This window comes from Lontra canadensis, unplaced genomic scaffold (assembly GCF_010015895.1).
Source record: "Lontra canadensis isolate GAN:19392208 unplaced genomic scaffold, GSC_riverotter_1.0 scaffold342, whole genome shotgun sequence".
NCBI classification, from domain to species: Eukaryota; Metazoa; Chordata; class Mammalia; order Carnivora; family Mustelidae; genus Lontra; species Lontra canadensis.
This window is the reverse complement of record NW_022631336.1, coordinates 97,434-113,197: the sequence shown is the minus strand read 5'-3', so window position 1 is coordinate 113,197 and position 15,764 is coordinate 97,434.

The following is a 15,764-nucleotide window of genomic DNA, read 5'->3' as shown; positions in this document are numbered from 1 at the left end:
TGTCTTCCTACCATTGCCTTCTAACGGAGGGAGGTCATGTAAGAGGTGTGGGAGACATCCCTTTCCAGTCAAGCAGGCCAGGAAGCTGCTGGGAGCTACTTATGCAGAGATCAGCAAGAAGGAAGCATGGGGCTCCCGGGCAGCTGGCCCGTGCTGGCCCACACCATCTGGCCAGCTGTCATCACCAGGTCTTAGACCAAGCTGGCTGTGTTCTACAGAGGCACCTTGGACATTGCATAAGTTGTGGGAAATCTGTGAGGAAACAGTCTGTCAGGTTTCACTGAGGTTCAGCCCAACTCGTTAGCGAAGACAGATACCTGGGGGCATGTTCCGAGGGATGGAACGGGTCAGCAGGAGACTCAGGATCCATTTTCATAGCCAAAGGCTGTGCTGAGAGGCTTTCTGAGCTGGGGCAGAGTGGAAAGTGTCTAGAAGCTTTGTTTGACAGTTGAGCCAAGAGGAGAGGAAAGAGATAAAGTGGATGTTGGACGTGGGATGGCTCACCTCAGCTCCTCGCTCTTGAAGCTGTGACCCTGCCGTAGGCCATGTGTTTATCAGAGCAGACTGGTCAGCCCAGTGACCTCTGTGTTTACAAAAGGGCCTGACATGCTTCCCTGGAAAGGATTTGACAACAACAAAATGCCACCATATGTGTTTTCTCATTTTATCCTCTCAATAGTCCCGTGAGGGATGGGACAAGTCCCTCTGTTTGGCACACGGGGAAAGCAAGGCCCAGAGAATTGAAGTTGCTTTCCCAGAGCCTCACAGCTGGTAAACAGCGTCCATCTCAGCTGTCTTCTCTCCCACCATGCAAACGGAAAGCCAACTGGGCGGCCAGGTAGCCTGTCATTGTAGGTGTCTGCATGCAGTCTTTCTCATTTGGTCTTTCAGGACTATAGCCTAGAAAAGCTAAGTATTCTTAGTTAGACAATAAGTAAGTAAGTAGTCAGCATTTCTTCAGGACAGTTGATCAAATACCAATGGAACAAACTTAGACCCAAATAGATGCTCAGAATGTATAGGGAGTCATCACTGTATAGCTCTAAGGCGTGACCTTCACACACCTGTCATAATATGACACGTGTTTGCTCCTCTTAGTCCTTGATTTCACATGACAACAAACACGACATCAATAGCTAAGTTTATGGAGCCCCTTTTGAATGCCAAGCTCTGAGTCAGCTACTGGAGGAAGAGACATGAAGAAGGCAGTCCACATTGCTTGAGAAGAGTATTTCATTGCGAAGAGTGGAAACCCAACTTGCATTCACTCATTGGCTCACACAAGCAAAGCATGAGAATGATAGTCTCAGGGATGACCACAACCAGGAACTCAGATGCCTCCAGGATTCTTTCTTTCTTCTCCGTCCAGGCCCGCTTTCTTCTCTCAGACTGGCTCCCGTCACAGGGCTGGAGACAGCTGCAAGAAGCCATCAGGCTCACATCTTTGGCTTAAATATTGGGGGCACACTGTCCCTCCTGTGTCAGGAATCACTTAGACCATTCACTCTGCCAAGGAGGGAGGATATCTCAGAAGATGGTGGCTTCCATTTCAACCACATGGTTAGAATTAGAGGATTGAACATACCCCAAAGCAGAGGGCTGAAAGAAGGAGGTTGATGCTCTAGGTGACAGATAATACCTAATCCCTGACCTTAACGAGCTCTCAGTCTAGTATGGACATGGCCAAGTAAGTCAATATGACTTACTATGTCATAATATGTGACACAATGTCCTAAACTCTGTGACAAAGAGTCTTGATAGCCAGAAGAGAGCCATCCTCATGGGTCTCCACTGGAGTGAGGAGGGCCATCAGGAAAGCTGAGGGACACTTGATGATGGAGAATCATCAAGAATTCTAGCCAGAAACAAAGATATTGGCAAAAATCCAGAAAGGGAGGGTGGTAAAGTCCTGATGTTAAGGATTAAAGAATAAGGTTCTTTGAAAATATTTATGAAATTAGGACCACAAGAACTCTGAAAAAATAGAATAGTAGTAGTTTAGAATAGAACAAAGAAGTACCCGAACAAAGTGTGTGGGCTCGGAGATATTGGAAAGGAAGCAACATGGTGAGAAATGTTGGCTTGAAAACTATCTGATATGATTCTGTTTTCGATGATTTTCCTTTGGGAAGACAGAGAAAAATCTCATATCATCCCAGTAACTAACGAGCTTTGCTGTACATAGAAAACCTTAGTAAATGCAGCTCTAAGGGTGATGGTGAGATAGACAAGGTAGATCGTGATGCAGATGGTAACCAGTGGCTACTAAGTTGTTGTATCCTTCAGGTTGTACTTTTAAGCATATTTTCAAAAATTAAAGGTCAGTTAAGATAAAAAATAATATCGGAGGAGGGAGATTATGTCGTCTCAAGTTGAAAAGGAGCATACAGGATGTTGGCTCAAATGATCAAAAGCACCAAGCTGGCCCCTTAGGATTCAAGGGAGTGGAGTGCGACTCAGAAATCAGTTATGTGCAGAGCAATATGGAATGAGATAAACACCAGACATTCAGAAGATTGGCACTGATCTAGGCTTTTGAGGCGCCAGCTTCAAGAAAATGAAATGAGATCTAATAAAGGTGAGTAGAAGTCAAGGGAGTGTAAAATATTAGAAAAAGTGAAGAGCTGGAGATTCGTGGGAAGCAAGGGGTGGGGGCAGCGGCAGAAAGGGCAGCTCTCCTAACACAGGAGCCTCCTCTGCCCCTTTCTTCCCTCTTGCTAAAAAGTGCATTTGTTTTAGCTGAAATGTCTGTAAGGCAAATTTTTGTTTAAAAAAAGGAGCTATTTTGTGCTGATTTTCATCATCAAATCAGAGCTCTGCTGCCATAAAATAAAACCTCATAATAGAACAAGTTGAAAGCTTGATAACCCTGCAGAAGAAAAGATGGCAGCTTACCCAGTGCCATGCTGGGCGTGATTGCACGCAAGCCGCACATCTCCTGCTGGCAGTTGTAGCTACTGCCTAGTGGTTCACAGCTTTGTTGCAGCTGTTTTCTGCACATTCTGAGGTTACTGAAATCCCTCACCCATCAACAACTGAGCTTTAGCCCTTAGTCTAGGAATTATTAACCTGGAGCCCAGGGACCTTTAGGGGATCAATGCTGGGTTTTCATAGGGTCTTGTGAACTCCCTGAAATTGTATACAGAATACTGTGTCAGAGTGTGTACATTTTTCTGGTAAAAAGCATCTGAATCGTCAGATCAGCTCATGACCCCCAGAGGGCAGAGGCCCATTCCCTAGAACAAAGAAAGTTTTTGCTACACATAGAGACTTCCAGAATTGACCAGGGCTACTCTACAACTGGGATGCAGTTCCATACTTCAACAATGAGTCTACTTCCAGCCATACACATTCATTAAGGACCTACTGGAGTAATTCTATATGGAGCAAAAATTTAGCACAGTGAATGTATTTAGAATAAGGGTGATGTACAAGTGCTTTCAAAAGACCAAAGATTCTGTCCTAGATAGGAATGTACATTCTCAGATTCATGAAGTGCTTGTGTATTTATATTTCAACCCTAAAAAATGATGGTAACTTCGCTAAATAAAACCTTTATAGTTCAATCAGGAAAATGTTAGCTGATTTGGGGCCCTCGGGGGGAAAATGTAGTTCTTGTGAATTCCCCTTGCACTGTTCTCTCCCCTAGCAGCAGGACTGAGCTCTCAGAATCCACAGGTAGGCATAAGAATGTGCCCTTGTACACCTGGGTGGCTCAGTGGGTTGAGCCCCTGCCTTGGGCTCAGGTCATGATTCCAGGGTCCTGGGATTGAGCCCCGCGTCCAGTTCTCTGCTCGGTGGGAGCCTACTTCCCCGTCTCTCTCTGCCTACTTGTGATCTCTCTCTGTCAAATAAATAGATGGATAAAATCTTAAAAAAAAAAAAAAAAAGAATGTGCCCATGTTACGTGATATGCTTCAGGACTCAGAGATAGTCCCTGGACTGGAGAAGAAGAAAATTCAGAACACAGATCTTGTATGGACGATCCACTTAAAGGAGGCAGGAGGGAGATGGAGCAAGAATATGTCTGGTGAAATGTAGATGGGCCAATAGCCTGTCAGTGTGTTAATCCAAGAAGTTATCTTTTGGGGGAAAACAGTAGAAGCCAATTGAAAAATAAGCATCGTGCCTCCTACAGCAGCCGACAGACGTCACAATGGCCTGGTTGCATGTTGAGGCGATTAACAGCGGGAGTTAGCAAAATACGCTCCAAAAAGAGAAATAGTTGTTAGGACGAGGAAAAACAAAACAAAACCAAACAGAGCAGATCTTCGAAGTCAGAAACAATGGAGACAATTATTCAGAAAATGAAGAGCTGAAAACCTCACTTGAGACCCGACTTATCTGGATAATTGGAAAAACTTCCTACACAAAGAAGCCCCTGTCAGCTGCCCTTTCCTCTCAGTTCTATATCGAAGCTACCCTTAGTGCCGATGGCTTCGGAGACATCTTCTTTGTGATAAAGCCCAAATCTGTGACTCCTGGACCCGCTCTTTTATGGCTAACCATAATCTCCCCAGTCAGCATGCCCACACTGAAAGCCTCATTTTCACTCACCAAAACCAAGTCCTCCTCCTTTTCTGGAAGTTCTATCCAGGGTACCATCTCCCCACCTCCGTCACCCAGGAGGGGCAAAACCTTACATTTATTTTTTATTTTGCTTGGCCTCTCATTTCTGTATTTAAAATGTTTTTCTCATGCCTCTTTTCTTCAATCATTCATATGCTTATTTGTTTATTTCACACCCATTCGTGAGCTTCTGCTGTGTTCTGGAACCTGTGCTTGGTGCTGGGGACAGTCTGTAAACAAGACATTTCAGCTGGGTGTGATAAGCGTCCTCACAAAGCAAGGGCAAGGTGCTGTGGGACAATGACAGGAGAGACCCACCAGTCCAGTCTAGGAAGGTTGGGGAAACCATCTCGGAAAGGGTGGTGTCTGAGATCAGGAGGATATGTGGGAACTGGGGAAAAAAGAGGGCAAGTAGCCTCAGTCCAAAAACGGGCCTTTTACAGGATGCCAGGAAGTTTGGAGGACAGTGAAGAGCCATTAAAAAGAGGGGACTGGCTAATGAGATTTGCATCTTGAGCAGATGGCTATAGCTGTGTTCTAAGAATGAAACTGAGTAAGTATGAATCGGGTCACGGAGATGGGTTAGGAGACTGTTAGCGGGATCCAGGCCAGAGGTGGCTAGTGAGTAAGTTTTAGAGGAGAATGGCAAGAAGGAATTGTATTCTTGAGCTGTAAGAAGGTCGAAACAGCAGGATTTGGAGCCTGACTGGAAGGGACAGTACCAGTCTGCAGAGGGAGCCATGTTGCAGGAATGAACGCATGGCGGTGTGATCCACTGGCATGGAGATGGGGGGAGGAAGGCTTTGGTAAGAAGATGGTAAGTTCAGCTTTGGAATGTGTGAACTTATTCTGTCAGAGATGGAGAAGTTCTAGGGGATGAGAATAGTCAAGGCATAGGGTGGGCAGCTGAAGTGGTGGTGAAGGTCATCAAAGATGTAAAGGTCAGTGGAGTGAGGGGCAAAGAGTAGTCATCTTTTGGGGTCACTAACATCACCCAGGATGGTGGTGGGAAGATGGTGAGCCAGGTACTGAGGTTTTCAATGTTAAGGCAAGTGATCTGTGTGTCAGCAGATAGGGACAGGAAGCAGCAGGAAAAGGGTCTGTAGTCTGTTGGAGAAAGAGACCATTATGTGAGGGTGGCAGGGAGGACAAAACTATCCAGATGATGTAGCTCAGAGCAGTTGTGCCTCTCAGTGAACCCTTCATAGAGAACCAGCAGTATCCAGAGGAGGTGGTAGGTACCGGCATCCCCAGAAAGCTTGCCCAGACGGGTTCTATGCTCAGGGGATTCCTGTCTAGATGAGGGGCTTTGCTAGTTCTCAGAACACCACCAACCCGATGTATAAGGCATTACCCACTGGCTCCTATGATCCCTTCTGCTCTGGCCGCATGGCCTGCCCATGGTCTGCTGAATACACTTTGCATTTTCCTCTTTGAGTGCCACACTGTAAGTTTCTTCTTCACTTCACCTACCTGAACCTTATGTATTCCTAATGACTGACTCCATCCCAGCTCGTACAAGAACAATTTTCATACCTACCAAGTAATTATTCTCTTCCCTAACGGTACACTTCCTATAGTACCTGTTCTGTAACCAGCAAATGCTACATACGTTGCAATCTCTTGGTGGGCACAAAATCTGACTTTTACTTTGTTGGTTTCCAGCCCACTTCCCTGCAAATGTAGATGAGCTATGAATATTTGGAAGACTGGTTAGTTAATTTCCCACCTGGAAACTGCATGGGTTGCAAAGTTCTGGCGCTTATGTTTCCTGTGTATAAAGTGGGGATGACAGGCAGTATGTGGAGGTCAAATTCCATGAAGCCAAAGCATTGGTGCCGAATGATTTTTTTTGCCTTTTAGCTCTTGTAACAATTGTTTTGAATTTGTTTGATTTGCCTCAAGAGCCAAAATTGTGAATGGCAGCTCAAGTGATTTTTCTGTACATCCAGAAAATGGAATTGAGTATTTGATAGAGAGTAACAGCTTAAGACGGGAAAGAGAGGAGATTGTAGCACTCAAGATATTTTTTATAGCCGAGCAGTAACAAAAAGGGGTGAAGATAAATGAGATCGAGTGGCAAGTGTCTGAGCCTGTGGGACACAGACCCCTGTGGCTATTGATGGACAGTGTTTATAGGACTGCTGGGCCATCGATAGATAACATACATCAGCAGCCCTTGTTCCAGGAAGTCGCAGGAGATGAATGGGAGACGCATGGCAATCCAAGAGCCTCCTAAGGACGGTGTTCCTCCTTCAGAACGCCATCTGCCTGTCTGCAGCCTCCTTATTCTTCATTCAGCTGTCTTCCTTGTCTCATTTTTTATGATGGTTCTCCTAATAATACTCCAGCTTGGACTTAGGCCAGGAAACTAGAAGGTAAGTTTCTAGGGAACTAGAAATCTTATCTTACTGTTCTGGAAACTCCAGAATTTGGGAGATAAGAATTATCCTGAATTCTTTTTCCCTTTGGATAATTGTAATGACTTTAACAACTTGTTTTGTGGGTAGAGATCCTTGGAAAATTTCTGTTTTCTTAAATAACCATTGAAGGTGGTGAGGCATCGGACAGTGGACAGGTGGATGCACCTGGAAGGTGGAACGTTGAGAAACAGTGACCTAGAAGAAGACCTGGCCATATTCACAGTGTACAGATTCCTGTACGTGGCAATTTTGCCTTGGCTCTAGTCTTGGGAGAGAGAACCAGTGGAAGGTGACAGCAGCAGCCCCCAGACTCCAGCCACTCAGGACCTTTGGAACTGTGGGGCGGCTCTGGCACTCCGAGCTGGGCACTGGCTCCATGTAGAAGGGGGTCCGGGTATTGTGTTCTGATTCATTGTCAGCAAGATGTGGATACAAACACGTTCCCAGAGTGAGGGCTTGGTGTGGCTGCTCTTAAACCAAGGGAACTAGAAAATCTTATCTTACTGCTCTGGCAATTCCAGAATTTGGTGGGGGGGGGACACACAAACATTCTGTCCATAACAGGACAGAGTGCTAGTCCCGCCTTGTTCCATTGTAATGAGGGGTAAGTGAGATGTGTTGAGGGCACTCAGCCTGGTGTTGGCACATAAGGAGCCCTCGATAAGTGTGGGTTGAAAAGAAGCCAGAGAGACCCGAAGGTGATAACAGATGACAGAGGCCACTATCTCCTTCTGTCTCACTAGAAAGCAACTTTTATTATCTCACTTGAAAGGCAGTATAGTGTGGTGGTTAAGGGACTGGGGAGCTCGGCTATCTCAGTCCAAGTTCTATCTCTGTCGTATATTAGCCATGTGACCTTAGGCAAGTGACTTAAGTGTCCTGTGCCTCAGTTTTATCATCTCTAAAAGAGGAGAATGAATAAAATAATAGTTTCTACCCTGCTGGGTGATGGAGATTTGCTAAGTTAGTACCTGGGAGACACTTGAAACAATCCCAGGAACCTACTGAACGGTACGTAAGGAAGAGGCGTTATCATGAGGTAACGCATGGCTTGAGACCTATAGGAACTTCAAAGTCCTTCCCAGGTTTGTAAGTCAGTCTGAGCTGACAGCATAAAGATCCGCTCACATATCTGCCTTCCCCACTGGACGGTGAGTTCTCAAAAGAGGAGGTAAACTGATTTTATTTATCTCTGTGTAGCTTGCCATCTCTGTTATGATGCCCAACTGGGTGCCAGACACAGTAGTGGGCATATTGTAGAGATGTGGTCCATGTGGGCCAGTGCGGGTGGGGAGCTGGGCAGGTGAAAGGTGAGAGAAGGGCCTCGGGGACATCACACGAACTAGTCACCAACACCAACTACAAACACTGTTACGCAGGAGAAAGCAGGTCAACGTTTCGTCTTCAGTGTCAGCACCAAAGAAAGCCTAAGGAGGCAGGAAAGAGAAAATGATGATCTGCTTATGTGTTTTATTATTATTCTTCTTGTTATTATTATTATTACCATATGGTTTTGTGTATGTGTTGTATGGTTCATTTCGTGAAGGCAAATGGAGTGCCAATCCACTCTCTCTCCCAAGAGTAGAGCCGAGGCAAAATTGCCATGGACAGGAATCTGTACACTGTGAATACGGCCAGGTCACTGTTTCTCAACGTTTGTAATCTATTTTGTACTAGGCTCCTTGAGGTAAAAAACAATGTCTTACTCATGTTTGTAACTCCTTCAACCCCTAACGCCTATCACATGCTTTGCCCGTAAGATGATCAGTAGCCATATGAATGGGTTGAGCTTCTGGAGTCCAGGAGGGCACTCCCTCCTCCCCACCCTCCTTCCCCCTTACATCGTCCCTTCCATCACCTATGTTATAAAGCACATGAGCACCTCCGAGGCGTCTTCTTACTCCATTCTGTACTGACACGTGCGCTGCTCTTTGTCTCCCATTTCAAACATTTCAAATGTCATTTAGGAAACAGGATTCTAGAAATCTGGAGCCCAAAGTCACTTTAGACCCTGCAATCCAGTTTTCTGACCTGAGGCAGGTCCGTGATGTCTCTCCCCAACTCCATTTCTTGCCTTCCTCGGTGAATATTTTCTGGGTCCCAGTTAGGCATTAGCCATTCCAGAAAATATTTCATGTTCCGCTCTCTTATTGCCACACTCCTGGACACCGCATTCCCCCTGGAGGCTGAGCACTGGAGAGAGATGGAAAAGTACTTTGAATGTGTGTGCATGTGAGGAAAATGCTAAGTATTCTGTCTGATGACTTCAGTGACAAGTCTGCTTCTTTAGAAACTTGACTAGACAGAGGGTGAGGGAAAAATGAAAAGGCAGAAATGTGTTAAGCTTGGCTGAATAATGGCCAGCAGGGTGAAAAGATAAGATAACCACCCACCCGCAGGATTTCTACCCTCCAGCCCAAGAAGGTTGGCAACAAGCATCAAATCTACTCTTAATGGAGGGTATGCTTGAAAAGTAACTTTACAGCCACTTGTAGGAAACAGAATAGGGAAGTTGGTGAAAGAGAGAAGATGCCTATGTGTGTGGGATACTATCCCCATCTTGGAAAATAACCAAGATGATACGATCTTATTTGGGATCATTTCATTAAAACAGATTCAGCAATTAATGCCAGTGTTGCTGTCAACAATCATAAGGGCATGAATAGATACTGAGCAAATTGTGCTCAGCAGCCCGCAGGAGGATGTCTCCCTTAATCCTCATGCCATCCTCTTACAGATGAGAAAATTGAGGCTTGGAAAGGTGATTTTTCCCAGTGTTATCCAGTTATTAGTGCCAGGACTATGACTCAAACACAGGTCAGTTTAAGAGCAACATCTCTGCTCTTGTCTCCTTTGTAGTAATATGACCAGTGTTTTGAAGTGGACCATCTTAGTACACTGCTTCTGTTACCTTCAGAACGCCCAGGTATGGACTAGGTAGACCTTGGCCTTGTTACTTGAAGATGTGAGCCTAATCCAAGCAGTGCCATTTACCAGCTGTGTGGCCTTGGGTAAATCCCTTCATTCCTCTAGGTCTCGATTACCAAACCCCTCAAATGAGAGTGGTTGTAGCTCTGTGGACCTCACTAGGTTGTTGTGAGGAGAACATGAAGTAGCTCTAAATAGAAGTGCCTGGGGGTGCACCTGGGTGGCTCAGTGGGTTAAGCCTCTGCCTTTGGCTCAGGTCATGATCCCAGGGTCCTGGGATTGAGCCCCACATTGGGCTCTCTGCTCAGCAGGGAGCCTGCTTCCCTCTCTTTCTCTGTGCCTGCCTCTCTGCCTACTTGTGATCTCTGTCAAATAAATAAATAAAAATCTTTAAAAAAAATAAAAAAATAAAGTGCCTGGGACACATGCAAGGAATTACCAGCACTCCCTATCCTTCAGGTATTGGGAGTTGGTACTAGGCAGCTAGGAATAGAAAACACGGTCAATTGTCTGCTGTCTGGTGTTATCATTAGTTTTGGCTCCTCTCCTCTTCCTACTCCAAAACTCAAGATTAATTGCCAGCCCCCTTTCCAATAGGATTTTGTTTTCCTTTGGTAGAGAGGAAATGAGTCAAAATTCACCCCATAATTCCATTTTCAGCAATAAGTAGAGTGGGGTCCCTGACAATCACCCTGCCTACCCCACAGGACAATTGGGAAACTGTTGAGTGGTCATGCATGAAAGAGCATTTTCTAAGCAGTAAAGGACTATCCAGAGAGAAGAAGTCTCCGTCAGAGAGCTCCATGCCTGAGGGATGGATCTTGGAAATGAGTAACTGTACCTATGTGGCCAGAATCTGTGGGACAGACATGCCGCGGAGAGGCGCCAGGTCAGTTTCCAAAAGGCACCGTGGAAACCAGTCAGTTGCATGGAAGGCTGGTGAATTCATGCTGTCCGTGCTCACCTCCCTTTGTACTGACAATTCCTTGGCCGCCTCCAGTTTTGATTTCCCTTGTTTCAACTTCCTGTTCCTGTGTGACTGCTCAGTGGCTCAAGTTAACCTCACTGGGCCAAGTGCTGGAGAAACAGAGACATGTACAGCGTGACCATGCCCCGTGGAGCTCACAGGACAAGGATGGGAGAAGACAGAGGTTGTGGGTACTGGGTGCCAAGTGGTTCCTACAAACTGGAAATGGGACAAGTTTGAAGAGGGAGTGCCCCACAGGGGAAGTCACTGGGGAAGGTTACTGGAGCAGATGGGACTGTGGCTCTGCCTCAGAGGCAGGACTTACAGAATAAATGTATTATGGTCCTCTGTTGTTGGGGGCTTCTAAAATCTGTTTTTAAAAAGACTTTAAAAATGCAATCTGCTGAAAGATCAGGAAGCAGAAATGGAAAAAAACTGGGTAAATAATCTTCTTGGAGATATTCCTGCACTTACCCAGTACTAGATTATCCTAAAACATCAGCTAAGTAGGGATCATCTCCCCAAAAATTGGGGGAAATAATTTGAGGTTGAAAAAACCCTCATCATGAGAACTCAATTGGACTTCATACACTTACTTTATGGGTTCATTTTGGGTAAGAATATACATAGGCCTTAGCATCAGACCATTAATTGGGATCAAACCCTGGTTCTATCTCTTACTAGCTGAGTTAACTTGGGCAGAATTACCTGACTTCTAATAGTTTCAGTTTCCTTACCTGCAAGCTAGGAATTCTAATAGTATCTGGGATACTGGGAGGGATTAAATGACGTATTTGTGTAAAGCACAGTGTGTGGCCCAGAGGAAGCTCTTGCTTATAGAGGAGGGGGACATCATTAGGTTTTCAGCATATAGGGGAGATAAAAACCTCAGTTTAATCTTGACTGCCTCCTTCAACTGCATCATCAGGACTTTCTTGCTTTGTCATATAGTTCTCCCAAACCCTTCAATGATGGGAAATCAATGAGTGGGCTTTCCTGCCCCTGTATATTTTCCCAGATTTTGCACTTGATCAGTAAGTCTATTTTCAGTCCAAATCTCACATGCTCCTTTGGGACTTTTCACCTGATAAACATTCCTTGTATGTTCTTGAGTATGGTATCCATTCGTTGAACCTTTACCCAGAGCTTCCTTGCATGTATATCTGCTCTGTTAGGCACAGTGATGACCTCACCAGGGTCAGACAATGGCTGTGATTTCATCTGATGACCAGTCCATAGGCTAGAACCCAGAGTTTAGCAACTGGCCAAGGCCCAGAAGGCAGTTGGAAACCAAAGAACAGTCCAGCCTGATCGTTTTGAGATGCCTGCCCTTAGGCTGCTATAAATGAGCTTGAGGAATCAAATAGGAAAAGAGAAAGATCATTCCTTTATGTCCCTTCTCCCAATTTTTTGACTCAAGAGTTTGCTAATTTGCCTCCCGTTAAATTAGTGTTTATCAGAATCTCCTGGGATCTACTGAATCAGAATCTGGGATTAAGACCTGGGAAGCTGCACTTTTACGGTTACGCCAGATGTCTGTAATATGGGGATGTCCACAACTACACTTGGAGAAGGGCTCCCTAAACCTCTCTCTCACTGCATGTGAGGCTGGAAGGAGAGGTTGTCCAAGAGGAACCCTCCACTTCAACTAGAGCACCTCTGATTTTGCCTGCTGTGCTTGGTTATACCTCACTGTAGGCTTCCTTCTTCACACAAATTTTCTTCAGCTTTAAAAAATGGTTTTTGATAGCCATTGGTATGGAAAGAGCATTGGATTAGGAGTCCAGGTGTTCAAGTCCCTGCTCTGCCATTTACCAGCTGCGTGACTTGGGCAAGTTGCCAACCTTGATTGATAAACCATTCGAGGAAGGCTCCAGAAGCTAAGGCTGTGGCTGGGCAGCATAATGAACAATTTTCAACAGTCATTCTTCTTTATCTCCCCTTTTCGTACGAACTTTTCCTGGGCATTGCCTCCTCCTATCTCCTTGGGGCACCTCCTGATGATGGAATGCACAGGTAAGCATTCTTGGAGAGTGCCAGCTCACTGGAACCAGTCCCCAGCCAGATCCACCCATCTTCATGGCCGAGCTCCATCTTTCCTTTCAGGCTGTCCTCCCCCTTCCCTCTCCACCATCACCATAGCAACACAGTGGTGTAAAAGATAAAAGAGCTAAGGCATCTAAATATAGTCCGAGTCTCAACACTTCCCGCATGGAGCCTAAAACCTAGGGGGTGACAGCTAGAAGCATCCAAAGGATGAGTGGCAGCCAGGAGGGAGGATGAGTCAAAGGAAGGGTCGAGGATAGAAGAGAAGGGCAGGGAATGGTGATTTACTGAGCCTGCTGCCTGTGTCTTCTCATCTAGGCTACACGCCACCCGATGTGGATGTTATCATCTCCATGTTACTGCTGAAGACACAGAAGCTCAAAGAGCTTAGGAAGTTGGCCAAGGTCACACAGCTGCAAGCATTAGAGCTAAGACTTGAACTCCATAGTCTGCGACCCCAGAGCTTTTGTGTTTTCCCCACCATATCACATACGCAGACGCAGGCACGAGAGCTTGCTGGGGATGCTGCACTGTTTGAGCAGGTCATAGAACCACGCTGAGGACAGAGCTCCACTAAACTATTAGATGGGTTTAGACTCGGTGTGATGGAAACTGGGAGGAGAGGGAAGGTATATGGCTTCTACCCGAGCAGCCCCTAGGTGCTCCTTGAGGGCTGAGGGGAGCAAGAGGGAGTGTTGGTGAGACAGCATTTTCTAGGTGCATGGCACGGAGTGGGAGTGGAGGCCTTTGTCATGCCCTAAAATGGAACTTAAACTGGTACAACAAAGGGCCTGATTAGAAGCCATAAACCAGAGCAGGCTCACTGTGACTCACACCATCACTCATTCCCTCATTCAGTCATTCCACAAATATTTTTATTATGCACCGGACATGTGCTCGACATCAGGGATAGGGACACAATTAAAACAAGTACAGCCCCAGCCCTCCTGGAGCTTAGAGTGGGGTGGGGGGGTGGGGGAGACAAATGAGGAAATAATTACACACTTGATTGCTTCTTTACAACTGTGAAGGGGACAATGATTACCTAACAGAAGAACATTGCCTCCCTGATGGTATCAGTGGAAGGGAAACACAGAAGCTCTTACAAGTGAACAAAATCCACTTAATCAACTTAAAATTTTTTTTTAAGATTTTATTTATTTGACAAAGAAAGAGAGATCACAAGTAGGCAGAGAGGCAGGCAAAGGGTGAAGGAGAAGCAGGCTCCCCGCTGAGCAGAGAGCCTGATGTGGAGCTTGATCCCAGGACCCTGAGATCATGACTGAGCTGAAGGCAGAGGCTTAACCCACTGAGCCACCCAGGTGCCCCAACTTGATCAATTTTAAAGGTGATGTGCATTTTCAAGGTGAACAAGGCGGCTGTCCTTGGCCTTGACCATGGTAGCTTGGCCTTCACCACGGGCCTGTGTGGTCAGCGCACTCAGCAGACCCATTCCCTGCCTTGTGTCTTCACTATAATCACAAAGTCCATACAAACCACACTTTCAAAACACAACAAACTAGGCCCAGATGAAATCTGACAGCAAGGAAACGTATCACGTCTTCTTCCTCCAGCGCTTAGTATCGCCAGCGTGAAACGGAGTGTGTGGTGTGTAGACAGGATGAGTCAGGCTATGGTATTGGCTTCTGAGGGTTCGTGGGAGCGGCCCTGGGAAAGTGTCTGTGAATTAGGCAGGGGCAGGACGGGAGGGAGAAAGCATCAGAGTGAATTTCTGTGGATCCAAAGCCTTAGCAAACTACCTGCAAGGCAGCCAGTCTGGGGGCTACTGTATGAATGAGTTAGAATTAGATAATATAATGTGTGTGGAGCCCTTTAGCTCTTCAGAGAAATGCTGTCTAAATACATAGTGTTCTCATCAAAGATAATGATACAGTTCTCTATTTATAGTGCTCGGCTCCCTACCTGCCGGCTCTTTCCTAGGGATGTGGGGTAGATGAATGGGCAAAGTCTGGAGAATGTGTTTCAAAATCCTTGATTAAAGGCCCTCCAGGCAGATGTAGAATTTTCAGCGCATTATATGACTGTCACTGTTGTTGTGTTTTCTTTTCCCACCCGGAGTGTCACCGCCTTCTGTTCCAGGTGCACAGCTCTGCCTGGCTGTTGGCATGCCCTGAACGTCATGGGGAAGACAGCAGCCCGCAGATGTGCAATAGATACAAACATGTCTTTAACAGAGGGTTCCAGAGGGGCTCCGGGCTGGCTCCCGTCAGCGGGCCCTCGCCTCTCTGTGAACACAGGCTCTCCACCGCAAGGGCAGACGTGTGCACATGTCGCGCTCGAAATGAGTATTGGCTACAGACCTACTGGCCCCGGGAAGTGTTGAGAGGTGGCAATGGAGGAAGACAGTTGTAATGGAAGGGAAACAGACTCGCTTGCACCAAAAGCCAGTTAGCTCACCCCACTGCCAGGCCCACGGAGGGAGGGAGCAGGGTCAGAAGTCATTGGCGTGGGGGTAGGGTGAAAAAGGAACTTGAGTGATGGGCACTGATTGGGACTACAAAGTCAGACTCTTTCATCTCTGGAAAAAGAAAAGGGCGTGGAGGTGGGGGGATTGTCTTCAAGGAGAATAGCCAGGATAAGGCTCTGTGGGCAGTGAATTCACATGCTGCCTCCACTTCGTTGACCTCTTGTGGAGCCCTTTGCCGAGGCCAAGGAGTCTTCAGTACAACACTTGGTACCATTGCTTCCTCCACACAAACCTCCATGGCGATCAGACAGGATCCTTGAGGGTGTCTCTTCGTGAAAGATGGGATGGGATGAAAATAGGCACATGAGCAGCCTCAGCAGCCACGCTGTGTGCTCCTGCCTCA